This window comes from Nansenia antarctica (assembly GCF_963989245.1).
Source record: "Nansenia antarctica genome assembly, chromosome: 1".
In the NCBI taxonomy this organism is placed as follows: domain Eukaryota; kingdom Metazoa; phylum Chordata; class Actinopteri; order Argentiniformes; family Microstomatidae; genus Nansenia; species Nansenia antarctica.
In genome coordinates, this window is record NC_137674.1 from 92,390,578 (window position 1) to 92,406,719 (window position 16,142).

The following is a 16,142-nucleotide window of genomic DNA, read 5'->3' on the forward strand; positions in this document are numbered from 1 at the left end:
GATATGACCAAATTACTGTAATGTGACTAAATACAAAGTAGAAGTTGAATATTTATACCATTGCCCAATCATAGCTGTTACTGTAGTGTTGCATGTGCATATAATTCTATTTTGATGGTTGGGTTGAGAGAGGAGGTACACCACAAGAACGGTGGTCAGGGTCAAGGTCTCTCTGCCTGTGTGTGTGTGTGTTCACCCACAGGAGTGGCATTTTGCAATCAGGTCAGAGTGTGCCTTGCAAAACGTAGGCATGACATTTGTAGCATGTAAGGCTTGTTTTATTAAATAAAGGCTATGTACACTATCCACTATACTATACTGTACAGATAAAACACTGTACTCTATGCTATGCTATACCTATTCTAACATTTCCTATTTCTCTGCAACCTTATGTACCCTAGGGTTGTCATATTGCAGATGATGATTGATGAGCAGATGGTGGGCGATACACTCCTATCACAGACAGTCATTTCCAAAACACACATTTATTCCTATTGATTTGGTACAGTGGAGGACAGCAGAACAGATGCAGTAAAAAATATATATATTTGATGATGGCGGTGGTCGGTCTGGGTAGGACTGGTGGAGCCAGGGCAGGCGGTGGAAGGCCTGGGTAGGAGTGGTGGAGCCAGGGCAGGAAAGAACTGGAAAGTAAACAAATAGGTTTAGCAGAAATAAATGGTACAAAGAAATGTAATAATAAGCATCACAAAATAACTTGTATATAATTAAATATGAAGTGTTTTAATACAGATGGTGTGGCAGGCAGAGGTGTGGCAGGCAGAGGTGGGGACGCCAGGCGATGGTATGGCAGGCAGAGGTGTGGCAGGCGATGGTATGGCAGGCAGAGGTGTGGCAGGCGGTGGTATGGCAGACAGAGGTGTGGCAGGCGGTGGTATGGCAGGCAGAGGTGTGGCAGGCGGTGGTGTGGCAGGCAGAGGTGTGGCAGGCGGTGGTATGGCAGGCGATGGTATGGCAGGCAGAGGTGTGGCAGGCGATGGTATGGCAGACAGAGGTGTGGCAGGCGGTGGTATGGCAGACAGAGGTGTGGCAGGCGGTGGTATGGCAGGCAGAGGTGTGGCAGGCGGTGGTATGGCAGGCAGAGGTGTGGCAGGCGGTGGTATGGCAGACAGAGGTGTGGCAGGCGGTGGTATGGCAGGCAGAGGTGTGGCAGGCGGTGGTATGGCAGGCAGAGGTGTGGCAGGCGGTGGTATGGCAGGCAGAGGTGTGGCAGGCGGTGGTGTGGCACTTTCAGTGAGAAACATTGGCAGAAGCAGGCGGTGGTGTGGCAGGCGATGGTGATGTAGGCGATGGCCTACACCATCTTCTCTTGCCATACCACACTACCCTCTGGCGAGCAGAAATACTCCTGGTATCTCTCTCGCACAGTGTAGGCTTCCCGGGTACACCTGTTTTCGTCAACGTTTCTCACTGAAACCAGGCTGCCCTCACCGTCCTCACCAGCTCCACTCTCATCCAGCCACACCTGGTTTCCACTAGGCCTCTGCAAGTAATTGTGCAGGACACAAAGAGCCAACACCAGGGTGGACACCTTCCTGGGTTGCAAATGTATCTTGGTGTGCAGCACCCTCCAGCGGGAAGCTAGGATGCCGAAGGCATTTTCCACAACATTCCTGGCCCGAGACAAGCGGTAGTTGAAGACACGCTTGTCGTGGGTCAGGTTGCTCCCTGGAAACGGCCTCATAAGGTATCGCTTCAGCGGGAATGCTGCATCTGCCACCATCACAAATGGCATCTTTCCATGGTGTGCGGCGAGTGGAAAGATATCATCCTCTGGCACTTGGAGGGATTTGGCCTCCATCCCCTTCCCAAGAGCTGAGGTGGCGTAAACCCCCCCATCACTGACCCTTCCCAACTCTCCCACGTGGACCACTCGGAAGCGATAGTCAGCGTCAACGAGGGCAAGCAGCACGAGGGAGAAGGTCTTCTTATAATTAAAATACAGACTGCCGGACTTGGGGGGTGCCTGAATCACCACATGCTTGCCGTCCATGGCCCCGATGCAGTTGGGAAAGTTCCACCTCTGCCCAAACCTCAGAGCAATGGCTCTCCAGTCCTCCCCAGTCGGAGGAGGCAGCTGGCTCCCCATCAGCTGCTGGTTGATAGCCTCGCAGCTCGCATCCACACAGGCTGCCACAGTCGACTCTCCCATCCTGTATTGGAAGGCCAGACTCGTGAATGAGTCACCTGTTCCAAGGAACCTGTAAAATATACAGAATGTTACAATGAATTCAATATTCACTTGTTTTCAATTTACAGTTGAGGAGTGCCAAAAAAGATGGAGGAGTCTACGGACAACATATGTCCGGAAAAGGAGAGATGTGATTCCACCCAGTGGGTCAGGGGCAGCTGACCGAAAAGGCTGGAGATTTATGGAGATTATGTCTTTTCTCCTCCCATGCACCCAGGGGAAAGGGTAGGTCAGGTTTTGATCAGTTAAGTGCCCCAATGTCACATGATATTATCTTCAATGACACATGTGACATAAGATAAGATAATGTACATTATAACGCATTCAATGAGTAACTTTTAGTAAGGGCAAGTGTCTTTTCTAAGATGTATGGCAAGTATGAATGTTTCCTTATCTGAGCCCCTGCTGTTCATAGTGGGAAGACAAACTTAATGGTTGAAGAGGAGGAAGATGATGAATTTGGACTAGGCCTAAATGAAGAAGAAGACGCTGCCGTCCCAGCCACCCCTGCGCGAGCCCGCACAGCAACCCCTCTGAGTGGCTGGGGCAAAAAAAGAAAAACGAAACAGGACACTGATGAAGCTCTCGTGGAGTTCATCACTGCTCCGCCGAAGCCTGCAGCCCCCACTGTTAAGACTGCATCTGAAATGTTTTTACTTAGTCAAGTGCCTGTGATGGAGGGTCTCAACCCTCAATTCCAGACACGGGCCCAAATAGGGATAATAAAGCTCCTGGATGAGCTGCGCAATCTCCAGGAGCAGCCACACATCAATTACAACACTGCTGCCAGGCCAGCACACAGGGAGCAGCTGGCGTACCAACAACCCATGACTTCCTGGGAGAACTACCACCAGCAATACAATCCCCACAATCAGGGTCCTCCCCCTCCCCCTCCCCCTCCCCCTCCCCCCGCCCACCACCCAAGCTATGCAGATGAGGTGGACTTTATAACACCTATGTAAATATTTATTTGAAAATAATAAGACAAATATTGTTTTGTAGTTAACAGTTAACAATTTTATAGTATTCACTTTATTTATTTGGAATATTTTTCACTCATTGATTGTTCATTGGTATTTATTTGTCAAATATATTTTTGATTTTATTGGTGTACTTTTGTCATTGTGTTTACTTATAGACCTTGTTATGGGCAAGTGTGTTGCTTTTATAAAAAATATTTTTCTGAATGAGCTTATATTTGAAATAAAATAACATTGGTCCAACACAAAACTGTGCATACTGTGTACATATTGGTCCGGATTGGTCCGGATACTGCACAAAAAGCAGCCTATGTGTATATATGTAATCTGTAATATGTAATATGTGCATGTTCTACATTAATTTTTTGGTTTTACATTTAATTAATAAATGAATAAATAAACCACATTAAGTAACTTATTTTCCTGAATTCATTCATAGTATGAACTATACCATTCATAGTATGACTCACCTCAATGTTATCGCCAGCCTCTGCTTGGCCTCAATAGGCTGTCTGTAATTAGTTATCAGCCTCGTCAGGTCAGGTCCCACCACACAGAGAAGGGCCTCCATTTGCACCGCAGACATCCTGAAATATTTGCGGTGCCTTTCCTCGTCCAAAGCTAGCTCTGCCACCAAATGATGGAAGGCTCCCTGTTGTTGCCTCTGTTTATTTATTGCCACTGCCTCCGATGCTGTCTACGCCGGCGATATAGAAGAAGTGCGGCAGCCTTCTTCTTATTCATGTCACTATCTGTAAAGAGAAAAAACAGCAACATTAGTGGTATTTCAGTCATTTTGAACACAAGTTTCGTGTACCACCACAGAAGTTGGTGGATTCTAAAATGTACCTGCCACTTATTTTTGACCAATTACCGGTAGATTTTTTTACAATACAAAAGAACTGTCAAACTATGGTTGGTTACCTGACATGGGGCTGGTATGAAAATTATGACAACGCTAGCTAGCTAACATTAATGAAGTGTCGAGTATAAACACAAATAAAACGTTAGCAAAAAAAAAAAGTTACTATTAACTAGCTAGCTAGCAAAAAAGCTAGCTATCATTACTTAAAAGCATATCGACGTTAACGTTGCTACTCACCCATTTTCGTTTGTCTCCTTTCGTTGATGAGATGTTAAGTGACCGTTATTCTAGAACGAACTGTACTAGATACGAACATCACCATCAGCCAGCCACTACACTTATATAGCCCACAGCTAGAATCCATGTGGAGAATCCATTTATTTGTTGAGTGTTGTTGTTGTGCTAAATGCTCCCATGTATTTTCCCATCAAACACTACAAGTCCCAGCAGTCTAGAGGACAATTGCGGCAACATCCGGCCATGAGACATCCGGCCGCCATCTTTCAGAACATGTACAGAACATGGTACACCCCCTAAATCAGGGGACCCACATATTTTATCACAATATGTCCAGTTGTATCTTGTAGAAATTGTGGAAGCAAGGCAAGCAATATTGGTAGAGCCTATTGTAATCAGCCTGCCTGGTCCGACTACGTAACAATTGAGAATGGAATGTTGAGGTGCAACAGAAATGGCATCGCACGCTGTGTGCATTGGGATGCGATTTTTTATGATTTTCTCATAGACTTCAATGGTGTGAGTTGAAAATGGAATTTTGCGGCGCCACAAAATCGCATCGCACGCCGTGTGCGTTGCAATGGAATGCTGTCGCGCAACAGAAATCGCACGCTGTGTGCAGAGCCCTTTATTGTTGCCCCTGTGTCGTGGGGGATCGATAAAGTGGTGAGAGCGGCGATCAGGCGGGAGCCGGATCCGGGGGGAGGACCCCCGGGGAGGCTGTATGTTCCCAAGACGGCGCGCTCACGGCTGCTGCAATGGGCGCATGCGTCGTCCCTCACTGGCCACCCCGGGGCTGCCAGGACCCTGGACTTTATTCGCAGGAGGTTCTGGTGGCCCACAGCGGAGAGGGATACGCGCGCCTTTGTGGCAGAGGAGAAGAGGGAGGAGGACGACAGAGAGGAGTCTGGGAAAGGTCAGACCACAGTCAGACCACACAGCAACACCTGAATCCCGGGGCCTCTCTGAGTTCTGAGTAGATAAGAATGACAGTACAATTAATTTATGTATTGTTGTTCTTTTCAGAAGAAAGATGTAGGAAGAGGTGGCGAAGCCTCAGAGACCAATATAGAAAGGAGAGATGCGAGAAAAAAAAGAGTGGTTCGGCTGCCACAAATCTGCAAATCTAGTCACAAATATTTTGAAAGTAACATAAAAGTGATATTTTAATAATATGTGTACGTGTATGTATGTATGTATGTATGTATGTGTATGGGTATATATATATAATGTGTAATTTATGTTTGTTTGTCTCTTGTATGTGGGTATTGTGGAGGTTTGTTTTGTTGATTCAATGTAGTGTTATATGTATTGTGTATCTAAATAAAATAAAAAAAATAAAAATAATGCATCAGAGAACACACACAGGAGAGAAACCAAACACATGCGCCCAGTGTGGGAAGATTTTTAGTGAAGCAAGACACCTGAAGAAGCATCAGAGAACACACACAGGAGACAATCCATACCACTGGTTGTTATTGGAATATTCCTTATTAAAGGAGTATAGTGTTTCTAAGGACATTTTGTCAATGTTGTTTGTTATTTGTTCATATTGTTATAAAACATGTTGTTTTGTACCATCGTCGGCCCCTCACATTAGTCAAAAAACGATATGCTATAAACTGGTTCATACTTCTGTATTTAACTTATCTTTTGGAAGACAGCCGTGTGTGGACTGCGGCTGAGAAGAGGACCGAAGTGAAGTCAGAATTCCCATAAACGTGTGTTCATCATCCCCGTGTCAGAAATGAACGGTCAAGCCGATATGGAGGTGGATTACAAGAGGAAATACAAAAACCTTAAACGCAAATTGAATTTTCTGGTTTATGAGCAGGAATGTTTTCAGGAAGAACTTAGAAGATCTCAGAGAAAGCTGCTTAAAGTTTCCGGAGACAAAAGCTTTCTTCTCGACAGACTGTTACAATATGAGAGGGTGGACGAGGACTCTTCAGACTCAGATGCTACAGCATCCTCAGAGAACAGTGAAGGAGAGGGACACAGGGATAGGGAAAGAGAGAGAGATGGAGGAAAGAAGAGAAGGAGTAGTCCTGGTGTTACCCTTCCTTCATCCTCATCCCCTCATCTTTCCCTCCTTTCACGCCCTGGAGTGAACTCCCTTCAGTCTGCAGGCACTACGCCCTACCTCAACACGTTGCCCTTCCCACCGGAGTATTTGGCTCCCCCAGCTGAGCGAATGAAGAAAGAGAGAAAGACAAAGACGCCCAAACACAGGAAAGAGACGTCGGGGAAGGTGGTGGCCCCCCTGGCGCCCCCCCCCCCGCGGCCAGCGCCCCGTTCAGCTGGGTGCCCCGGCAGATGCCCCGGCACATTATGAGTATTTAGTCATGCCCTTTGGTCTCGCTAATGCACCCGCAGTATTTCAAGCACTAGTCAACGACGTACTGCGGGATTTGATTGGTCATTCGGTTTTTGTGTACCTTGATGATATCCTAATTTTTTCCAAAGACATTACTCAACATCAACATCATGTCCGTCAAGTCCTCCAGCACCTCCTCCACCACCAGTTATTTGTCAAGGCAGAGAAATGTGTCTTTCACGCCGACACAGTGTCATTCCTGGGGTTCATTATAACACGGGGGGATTTAAGCATGGACCCTGCCAAGGTTAGTGCGGTGTTAGACTGGCCCCGCCCCTCCTCTTTGAAACAGTTACAGCGGTTCCTAGGGTTTGCTAATTTTTATAGACGCTTTATCCGCAAAAATAGTGCCCTAGCTGCCCCTTTAACTGCCCTCACCAGGTCTACCCTCCGTACGTTCGCCTGGTCCTCGGAGGCGGAGGCCGCCTTCGTGGACCTCAAGCAACGGTTCACCTCTGCTCCGGTCCTAGCCCATCCGGACTCGGAAGTACCATTCCTGGTGGAGGTGGACGCCTCAGATCTCGCGGTGGGGGCGGTGCTCTCCCAGAGGTGCAGGAAGGATGGGAAGGTACATCTCTGCGCTTTTTTCTCACGTCGGCTGTCCCCGGCCGAGTGTAATTATGACGTGGGAAACCGTGAGCTGCTGGCCATTAAATTGGCTTTGGAGGAGTGGAGGCAGTGGCTGGAGGGGGCCGCACAGCCGTTTGTGGTGTGGACGGACCACAAGAACCTGGCCTACATCCAGGGGGCTAAGCGCCTCAATTCGCGTCAAGCCAGGTGGGCGCTGTTTTTTACACGCTTCCAAATCTCCATCTCCTTTAGGCCGGGGTCCAAAAACGTCAAGCCGGACGCCCTCTCCCGGCAGTTCGATCCGGCGGACTGGGAGGAAAAACCCCACCCCATTGTTCCGGAGACCCTTATTGTTGCCCCTGTGTCGTGGGGGATCGATAAAGTGGTGAGAGCGGCGCTCAGGCGGGAGCCGGATCCGGGGGGAGGACCCCCGGGGAGGCTGTATGTTCCCAAGACGGCGCGCTCACGGCTGCTGCAATGGGCGCATGCGTCGTCACTCACTGGCCACCCCGGGGCTGCCAGGACCCTGGACTTTATTCGCAGGAGGTTCTGGTGGCCCACAGCGGAGAGGGATACGCGCGCCTTTGTGGCAGAGGAGAAGAGGGAGGAGGACGACAGAGAGGAGTCTGGGAAAGGTCAGACCACAGTCAGACCACACAGCAACACCTGAATCCCGGGGCCTCTCTGAGTTCTGAGTAGATAAGAATGACAGTACAATTAATTTATGTATTGTTGTTCTTTTCAGAAGAAAGATGTAGGAAGAGGTGGCGAAGCCTCAGAGACCAATATAGAAAGGAGAGATGCGAGAAAAAAAAGAGTGGTTCGGCTGCCACAAATCTGCAAATCTAGTCACAAATATTTTGAAAGTAACATAAAAGTGATATTTTAATAATATTGTTTTCAATTGATGTTAATCAATGCCTATATTAATGTTGATTACTGCCAATTTATGTTGCCTTGTATAAAAGTATAATAATTTAGTGATTCGATTTAAGTTTCAAAATGTTTAAGCTTTATAATGTCATTTTTGGAAGCAAAAACGTGTTACCAGGTTATGGTAAAAAAAATATACTTTCCACCACTTGGATTTCTTAAGACTTTTTATACGTCATATAGGAGACATTTATGAGCAATAAACAGTTGAAAGATTTTCTGTTGCAATTTGTCTGAGGTTCCCTCCTCTTTTCTCACAAAATGCCTGTACTATATACCGTATATCTAAATGACAATCAGAGCAACTTGAATAACGTGTGTGCAGCCTTTGGCTCAAAAGTTATAAACGTTTCATTTCCAGAGTCTCTTTTGACAATCTCTTAAGACTTAAGACATAAGACTTTAAAAAATTTAATTTCCTTGAGCCGTTTCTTGAAGAGGCCCGACCGCTCCCACCCCACGCGCATCTCCCTGGTCTTCTATCAGCACAAGAACCTGAACCAGCCCGTCCACGGCCTGGCCATGTGGGAGGCCAAGATGAATGTGCACGCGGAGTGGGCGCGGCAGAGGCAGCAGGAGGCCGCTCTACTGGGCCTCTCCCAGGAGGAGATCAAGGCCTACGGCAAAAAGCGCAAGTACGGGGCGGCGGCAGGGGCTAGTCCGGGACCAGGCCAGACCAAGGACAAGAGAGAGGGGCCCGTGACGCGGCACGCCCCCTCTCCCCTTCCCCCCCCCACCACCGCCTCTCTCCCAGGTGTGCACCCTGACGAAAGAGGACAACCGCAAGGTGGGGGAGAGCCCCGAGGACGAGCAGCTCCATGTGCTGCCCCTCTACAAGGGGGGTTCCAGCAATCCTGCATATGGTGCCTGTAAGTTATGAGCTTCCAACACCAAACTAAATCTCATTATTGTTTGTTTTCTGTCTTTCAATGTGTCATTTTGTTATTGTATTTCTTTCTTTTTATTTCTTGTACATTTTCATCATTTGCTTGGGCACACCTTCCTCAAAGGGCTACGTTACTGATTGTACCAATTTAGTTGTTAACCAATATGCTGTATATAAAGTGTTCTGGTAGTATTCAGTGTACGAGCGCAGACCTGAAGATCTTGTTAATTGTTACTTGTGTTCTGTATTGGATCTGTGTTGACAAACCTTACTGAAGACTGTGTTGAGTTGTTTTGTTTTGATGCATCTAGATTCTATTTTGACGTTGACTTACATGACCTTTTTCTGTGGTGATCATTATGACTCTTGGAACCAGAAAATAAAAATAACCACTCAGTTACAACTGGCCTGTTTATTTACATGCTCCATCTCTGCTCACCGACGAGCACGGCAGCGAGGAGGGCCAGCGGCAAAAGATGAAGTCCGGTGCCATCCAGGTGCTGGACAACTTCCGCCGCGCCGTCCGCAAGCTCCCCGAGCCGGCCAAGTCCTGCCGACAGCGCCGCCTGGAGGCCAAGAAGGCCGCCTCGGAGAAGAAAACCGCGGTCGTCAAAACACACAACTTCCTGGACCCCAACATTGGCGGCGTGGCAGTGTTATAGACTACAGGTGTTATAGACTACAGGTGTTATACACTACAGGTGTTATACACTACAGATGTTATAGGGGACAGGTGTATCCGATTATTAATGTCATCTTCTTTATCATCACTACAGGAAGAGTATCGACAGTCATAGGCAGAGCTGAGTGAGGATTGCTGGAACAGTTTAATACGTTGTCATGTTCAGTTTGTACAATGTCAAGAGCCGAACTATTCTATTTTGTTAGCAGAAGTGTTCACCATTAGCTGGATTTCCAACTTGTATTGGATTATTTGGAGTTACGCTCCTGACCAATAACATGTTATGGACTTATCACACAGTCAGGCTTGACACGGACACTGGTTAAGTGTTTACAACAAGAAAGTTAGTAGTTTGGACGATTCTTTTGAGGCACGTCGCTCCCGTGCCGAGTCTCATGCTTAGTCATCGCCTCTAGTGCGTTAAAAGAGGTTTTAATCTTGTGAAAAATGTGATATTGGTTTTGTTTAAATTGTTTAAAAATGTGATGTTGTTTTGTTTTCTAGATTGTTCTAGGCAGTGTGTCGGTGATTGGATTTGAGACTGGAAGCATATAGTTTTTTGACTGTAGTCGTAGTTGCAAAACATAGTTTACGAAATTCACAATCTTGCTCATGTAAAGGAGATCTTACCTGTGGAAATTGGAATAAAACTTTTGATATCTTTTTACATCGGAGTCCTGTGGATTTTTGGTATTCTAAACGAAGGAGTGCAACACACACGAGTAGCTAACTGTAGCAGCTAAAAGTCCATCGTCGGCCCCTCACATTAGTCAAAAAACGATATGCTATAAACTGGTTCATACTTCTGTATTTAACTTATCTTTTGGAAGACAGCCGTGTGTGGACTGCGGCTGAGAAGAGGACCGAAGTGAAGTCAGAATTCCCATAAACGTGTGTTCATCATCCCCGTGTCAGAAATGAACGGTCAAGCCGATATGGAGGTGGATTACAAGAGGAAATACAAAAACCTTAAACGCAAATTGAATTTTCTGGTTTATGAGCAGGAATGTTTTCAGGAAGAACTTAGAAGATCTCAGAGAAAGCTGCTTAAAGTTTCCGGAGACAAAAGCTTTCTTCTCGACAGACTGTTACAATATGAGAGGGTGGACGAGGACTCTTCAGACTCAGATGCTACAGCATCCTCAGAGAACAGTGAAGGAGAGGGACACAGGGATAGGGAAAGAGAGAGAGATGGAGGAAAGAAGAGAAGGAGTAGTCCTGGTGTTACCCTTCCTTCATCCTCATCCCCTCATCTTTCCCTCCTTTCACGCCCTGGAGTGAACTCCCTTCAGTCTGCAGGCACTACGCCCTACCTCAACACGTTGCCCTTCCCACCGGAGTATTTGGCTCCCCCAGCTGAGCGAATGAAGAAAGAGAGAAAGACAAAGACGCCCAAACACAGGAAAGAGACGTCGGGGAAGGTGGTGGCCCCGCTGGCGCCCCCCCCCCCCCGCGGCCAGCGCCCCGTTCAGCTGGGTGCCCCGGCAGATGCTGAGTGGAGACGCTGCGGAGGAAGAGGGGGAGAGCGACGGAGATACCCCTTCTTTCTCCTCCACTCTGGCTGCTTAAGGAGTTTCATATTCATTCTTGAGGCTTGCCTTTGCTCGCTGGCTGTCTGGGGAACTAGAACTGCCTCTCTTGTGCCTTGTGTTCCAGGCACAGAAAGCAGTCTGGTAGTGGGTCAAAACAACAGAAAATGCTGGATTTCTAAGGGCAGATGACTTTGCAGGGAAAGCAGTTTGTTCTGACGTTATGCCTGTTAGCTAAAGTGTGCCTAAGCAATTAAATTACTTCTTGCCTGCTAGCCTCCTTCCAAGTTGGCCTTTATGTGTTGTTTCATTCCTGTGTTAAAGATTGAAGACAATGAAGAGGAGAAGAAGAATGTTGACTTGTTTGATATTTTATTTAAGATGTACATAATTATTTTATGGAAATGTAATCAATTGTTAAATAAATGAATGCACATTGTGGCTGTTAATAAAATCTAAGTATAAAAAAATTAGCAGCGTAGAGCCAAGTTTCATGACCTGGCAGGTTTTGTAAACAAGCAAGCTGAAGAAGCCTTGGATCCCCTGTTGGGGAACATAGCAGATGGAGTCAGGAGCCAAGCTAGAGCTCACAATGATGAGAGGTCGACCAGAAAGAGTGGCGGTCGAGGAAGCTTTACCACTGCTGCTACAGTGGTAGGGAATTCAACAGAGATATATGGTATAATTGAGGTTTAACCATCATTTTGTTAGTATTCTCGAAAAAGAGTGCATAGACAAGTAAAAAGGGGGCGAAACTAAATGTATTAAAAATGTGTGAGCCTTTGGTGAAGCCATCCCAAATGGTGCACATAGATTAAATACATTTTGCAAGGCATTGGCACTTATTGTATAGCAGCAGCTCCATGTTTGAGTGAGTTATGAAGTTACAAATCCATAGGTTATTTCTTCCCTGTCCACATTATTATCTCCATTAAATGCAATGGTTGTACTAACTGTATGCCATCAAAACATTTTCCAGGGCAGAATATCACTGACCAGGCAAAGGGCCTCCAGGATACATCTTTTGATTTTATAATTATTTCATTTTCCAGGTGTCTCTCTGTTGACAGAGGTTTGTTGTAAAGTCAGAACAATCTGTTCATACACATATTTAAGAATTCTGCAATTGTATTTCAACACAGTAGGCTTACTGACAGGTTACAGGCAAGAGCTTGTGCAGGTTAGCAATTGCTAGTGGAGGAGACTACTGTATCATATTTTTTCCCCAGCAGTTTGCCATTGAGCTGCTACTGCTTTCATATTCAGTTGAGGCAGGACTATATGTATTCCATAGACACTTGGTTTATTCACCACACATGGATACTTAAATCATATGGAAAAGTATTTAGAAAACAAATGCGGGGTAAAGAGGGACATACTCTGTGCTTTTTCGAAACCTTCTTCTGTCAAGGAGAACAGCACGCCATGGAGCACTGCGAGAAGATGAGGAGGTCTCTTCACAAGGAGAAGATAGACTTTTTTAAGAATAAAGGTCTGTGCTTCGACTGTCTTAAATAAGGACATATAAGCAGGGACTGCAAGGAAAGGCTAAGCTGCCAAGACTGCCAGCTGACACACCCTACGGTTTTGAAGAATATGAAGCATATGAAGAACAAGGCTACATCTATTGAAGCTAAGCACGAGGGCGAGTCACCGGATGATGTACACAAGAGCGAGCCATCGGATGGGGGCGAAGATCATTCGGTGGTCAGCGGATGCATCAAAGCAGAGACGAGAACCTGCAGAGCCACTGGGGCCGGCAACACTGAGACCATCTTGGCGATCGTTCCGGTCCAGATCAAAGCTAAGAAGGGCAACAAGGTGTTGGCTACCTACGCTTTCCTCGACCCAGGCAGCAATGCCACATTCTGCACTGAGAAGTTAATGTCGGCACTTAACCTCACAGGCAGGAACACAAACATCCTGCTAAAGACCATGGGGGGAGAGAGGATCATAAGCAGCCAAGTGGTATCCGGCTTAGAGATCTGTAGCTTGGATAGTAATGACTTCCTGGAGCTGCCCAATATCTTCTCTCAGAAGGCTATCCCAGCACGTAAACAGAACATCCCACTACAAGAGGAGGTGGATAAGTGGCCCCATCTCAGTCAAGTACGGATCCCGGAGATTCAAGCGGAGATAGGCCTTCTCATTGGGACTAACGTACCCAAGGCTATGGAACCATGGCAGGTTATATCCAGCCAAGATGAAGGGCCGTACGCGGTGAAAACATGACTGGGCTGGATTGTCAACGGTCCCCTCCGGGAAGACCATGGCCACGGAACCACAAGTGGACTCATACAGGTCACATCCAACCACTTATCAGTGGCAACGCTGGATGAGCTTTGGAGTCAACAGTTCAAGAATGACTTTCCAGAGGGTCAAGACGACAAACTGGAGATAACGAGGGATGACATCCAGTTTCTGGTGATGGTCTCGCAGTCTGCTAGGCTCACAGAGGGACACTACAGCATTAGTCTACCACTAAAGAGCACAGTCAAGATGCCAAACAACAGAAGAGTAGCTGAACAGCGAGCTCTCAACTTGAAGAGGAGGTTCATGAGGAATCCTGAGTTTCGAGCTGATTACACGGTGTTCGTGGATGATTGGATAACCAAAGGCTACGCAGTAAAGGTTCCCAAGGACGAGCTCAGCCGCAGCGACGGGAAGGTTTGGTACTTGCCACACCATGGTGTGTACCATACTAAGAAGAAGAAGATCCGAGTGGTGTTCGATTGTGGAGCGTCGTTACAGGGTACCACATTGAACAACCACCTGCTACAGGGGCCGGATCTAACTAGTACTCTGCTCGGTGTCATCACCAGGTTCAGACAAGAGGAGGTGGCTATCATGGCGGATGTGTAAGCTATGTTCCACCAGGTTAGGGTGCCGATGGAGGATGCCGACCTTCTCCGGTGACACCAGCCAAGAATTGGTGGAGTACAGGATGACGGTGCACATATTTGGAGCCACCTCGTCTCCAAGTTGTGCCAGCTTTGCCCTTCGGAAGTGTGCAGAAGACAGCAGAAACCAGTACGGCGCCAAAGGGGTCAAAACCGTGCTGCACAACTTCTACGTCGATGACTGCCTGAAGTCAGTTAGCTCAGAGGAAGAAGCTGTTTCCTTGTACCACGACTTGAGAGCTATCCTTAGTTCGGGAGGATTTCGGCTCACAAAATGGGTGAGCAACAGCCGGGCCGCGCTGTCAGCCATTCCTGCAGAAGAACGGGTCCAAGAAGTTAGAGACCTGGATTTGGACCTGGACAAGCTCCCTTTTGAGCTAGCGTTGGGAGTCCGATGGTGTACCGAATCTGACGACTTCAAGTTTAAGATCGTCGTACAAGACAGACCATCCACGAGAAGAGGCATTCTCTCTGTAGAGTAGAGAAAGAATGTATATTTCTATCTAGCTATGTATTGGCTTCCTGGGCTATCTTAAAAAGTCAGCTGTATAGCTTGAAATCAACTAGCTAGTGTGTGTTTATCTTTAGCTAGCTACTACTAGCTAGTGTCAGCCAAGTAGATCATCTGTCCGAGCTGCGGAGGACACGAATACGGGATTGGACCTAAACATTTTCAACATCGTTTTTACTTGGTTTTAGTTGATGAATGTCCTCCTTAAAAACGTTATGAAGATTCCCTGCTGTCACCCTTGGAACTTTTATCTTTGTGAGAACTTCCAAAGGATGTATTACTGCTAAATACTTCAGAGAGAAGCGTTGGAACACATTTCCACCGAAATGGGGGGGAAATACAAAGTGTGGATATGTCTAACGTTATCTATTATATTAGTGCATCATTCTGAAGGTAAGGCTTTTACTTATATGACAGTCACACAAATAATAATTGATATGAATGTGTGAAACTTGATTTCTAGACACGCCTGAACATGTTCATTTTAGGTCTTTCTCAGGGTCCTTCCAAAAACTGTAACATAGTTGTAGCCTTCACACCGGTGCGCACGGATTTAAATCCCATCAGATGCATGGAACATGCCATGGGAAGTATACAGAGAGCGACCTTCACCTGTTGGAAGACTTCGGAGTGGCTCGGTGTTTCAAGCCTAAAGGCTTTGGCGAGACAACATTCAGCCAACTGCATCACTTTGCAGATGCTAGTCAAGAGGGCTATGGAACAGTGAGTTATTTGCTACAGAAGAGCAATGACAACGAGCTTCATGGAGCCTTTGTCATGGCAAAGGCCAGAGTTGCTCCACTCAAGCCGATTACCATCCCACGCATGGAGCTATCCGATATCCCAGCCTGATCTAGGGGTCCTAGCTAATGTTAGCTACACTGATTAGCTGGCTAGCTCTCCTTTCCGGAGAGTTAGGGTAACATAATACATGATGTTAATCTACCTACTTTTGTCAACACCACTAGCCCATATAATATTGATAGCTAGAGCCCAGTATTTCAAAAACGTCTAATCTAAATTAGAATGATCCAGATTTAACCAGGCTGTCAGCACCATCCTCGGCTTGTGACAGGAACCCTGCTGGTGACAGGAATCCTGCTGGAATACGCTTAACTTGTTTATTTGTGTGTGAGTGTGTTTATTTGTGATTATTTAAATAACAAATGTTAAATTTCAAATATGGATCTTTTATCTCCTCTCTGTAAATAGTTATTTATTTAACCACACACGCCAAGCTGAACCGCAAGAAATACATTGCGGACCCTGCTTTTACAAGACAGCTTACTATGGGAGAGCTAGAAGGGGGAATCTCTATCCTCAAACCAGGAAAGGCAATTGGACTGGATAACATCGCAACCGAACAGATCAAGCACTTCGGTCACAAGGCAAAGACGTGGCTTCTACAGCTCTACAATGAGTGCTTAACAACATACAAGCTCCCTAACATCTGGAAGAAA

The 16,142-nt window shown here is 46.6% G+C and overlaps 1 pseudogene across 1 annotated transcript; it reads left to right on the forward strand.

The window, feature by feature from the left end:
• Window positions 1–10,659: 10,659 nt before the first annotated feature.
• Window positions 10,660–11,311, forward strand: LOC308154154 (annotated as a pseudogene). Its single transcript has one exon. The product of its transcript is annotated as an uncharacterized misc_RNA (transcript).
• The last annotated feature ends 4,831 nt before the right edge of the window (window positions 11,312–16,142 follow it).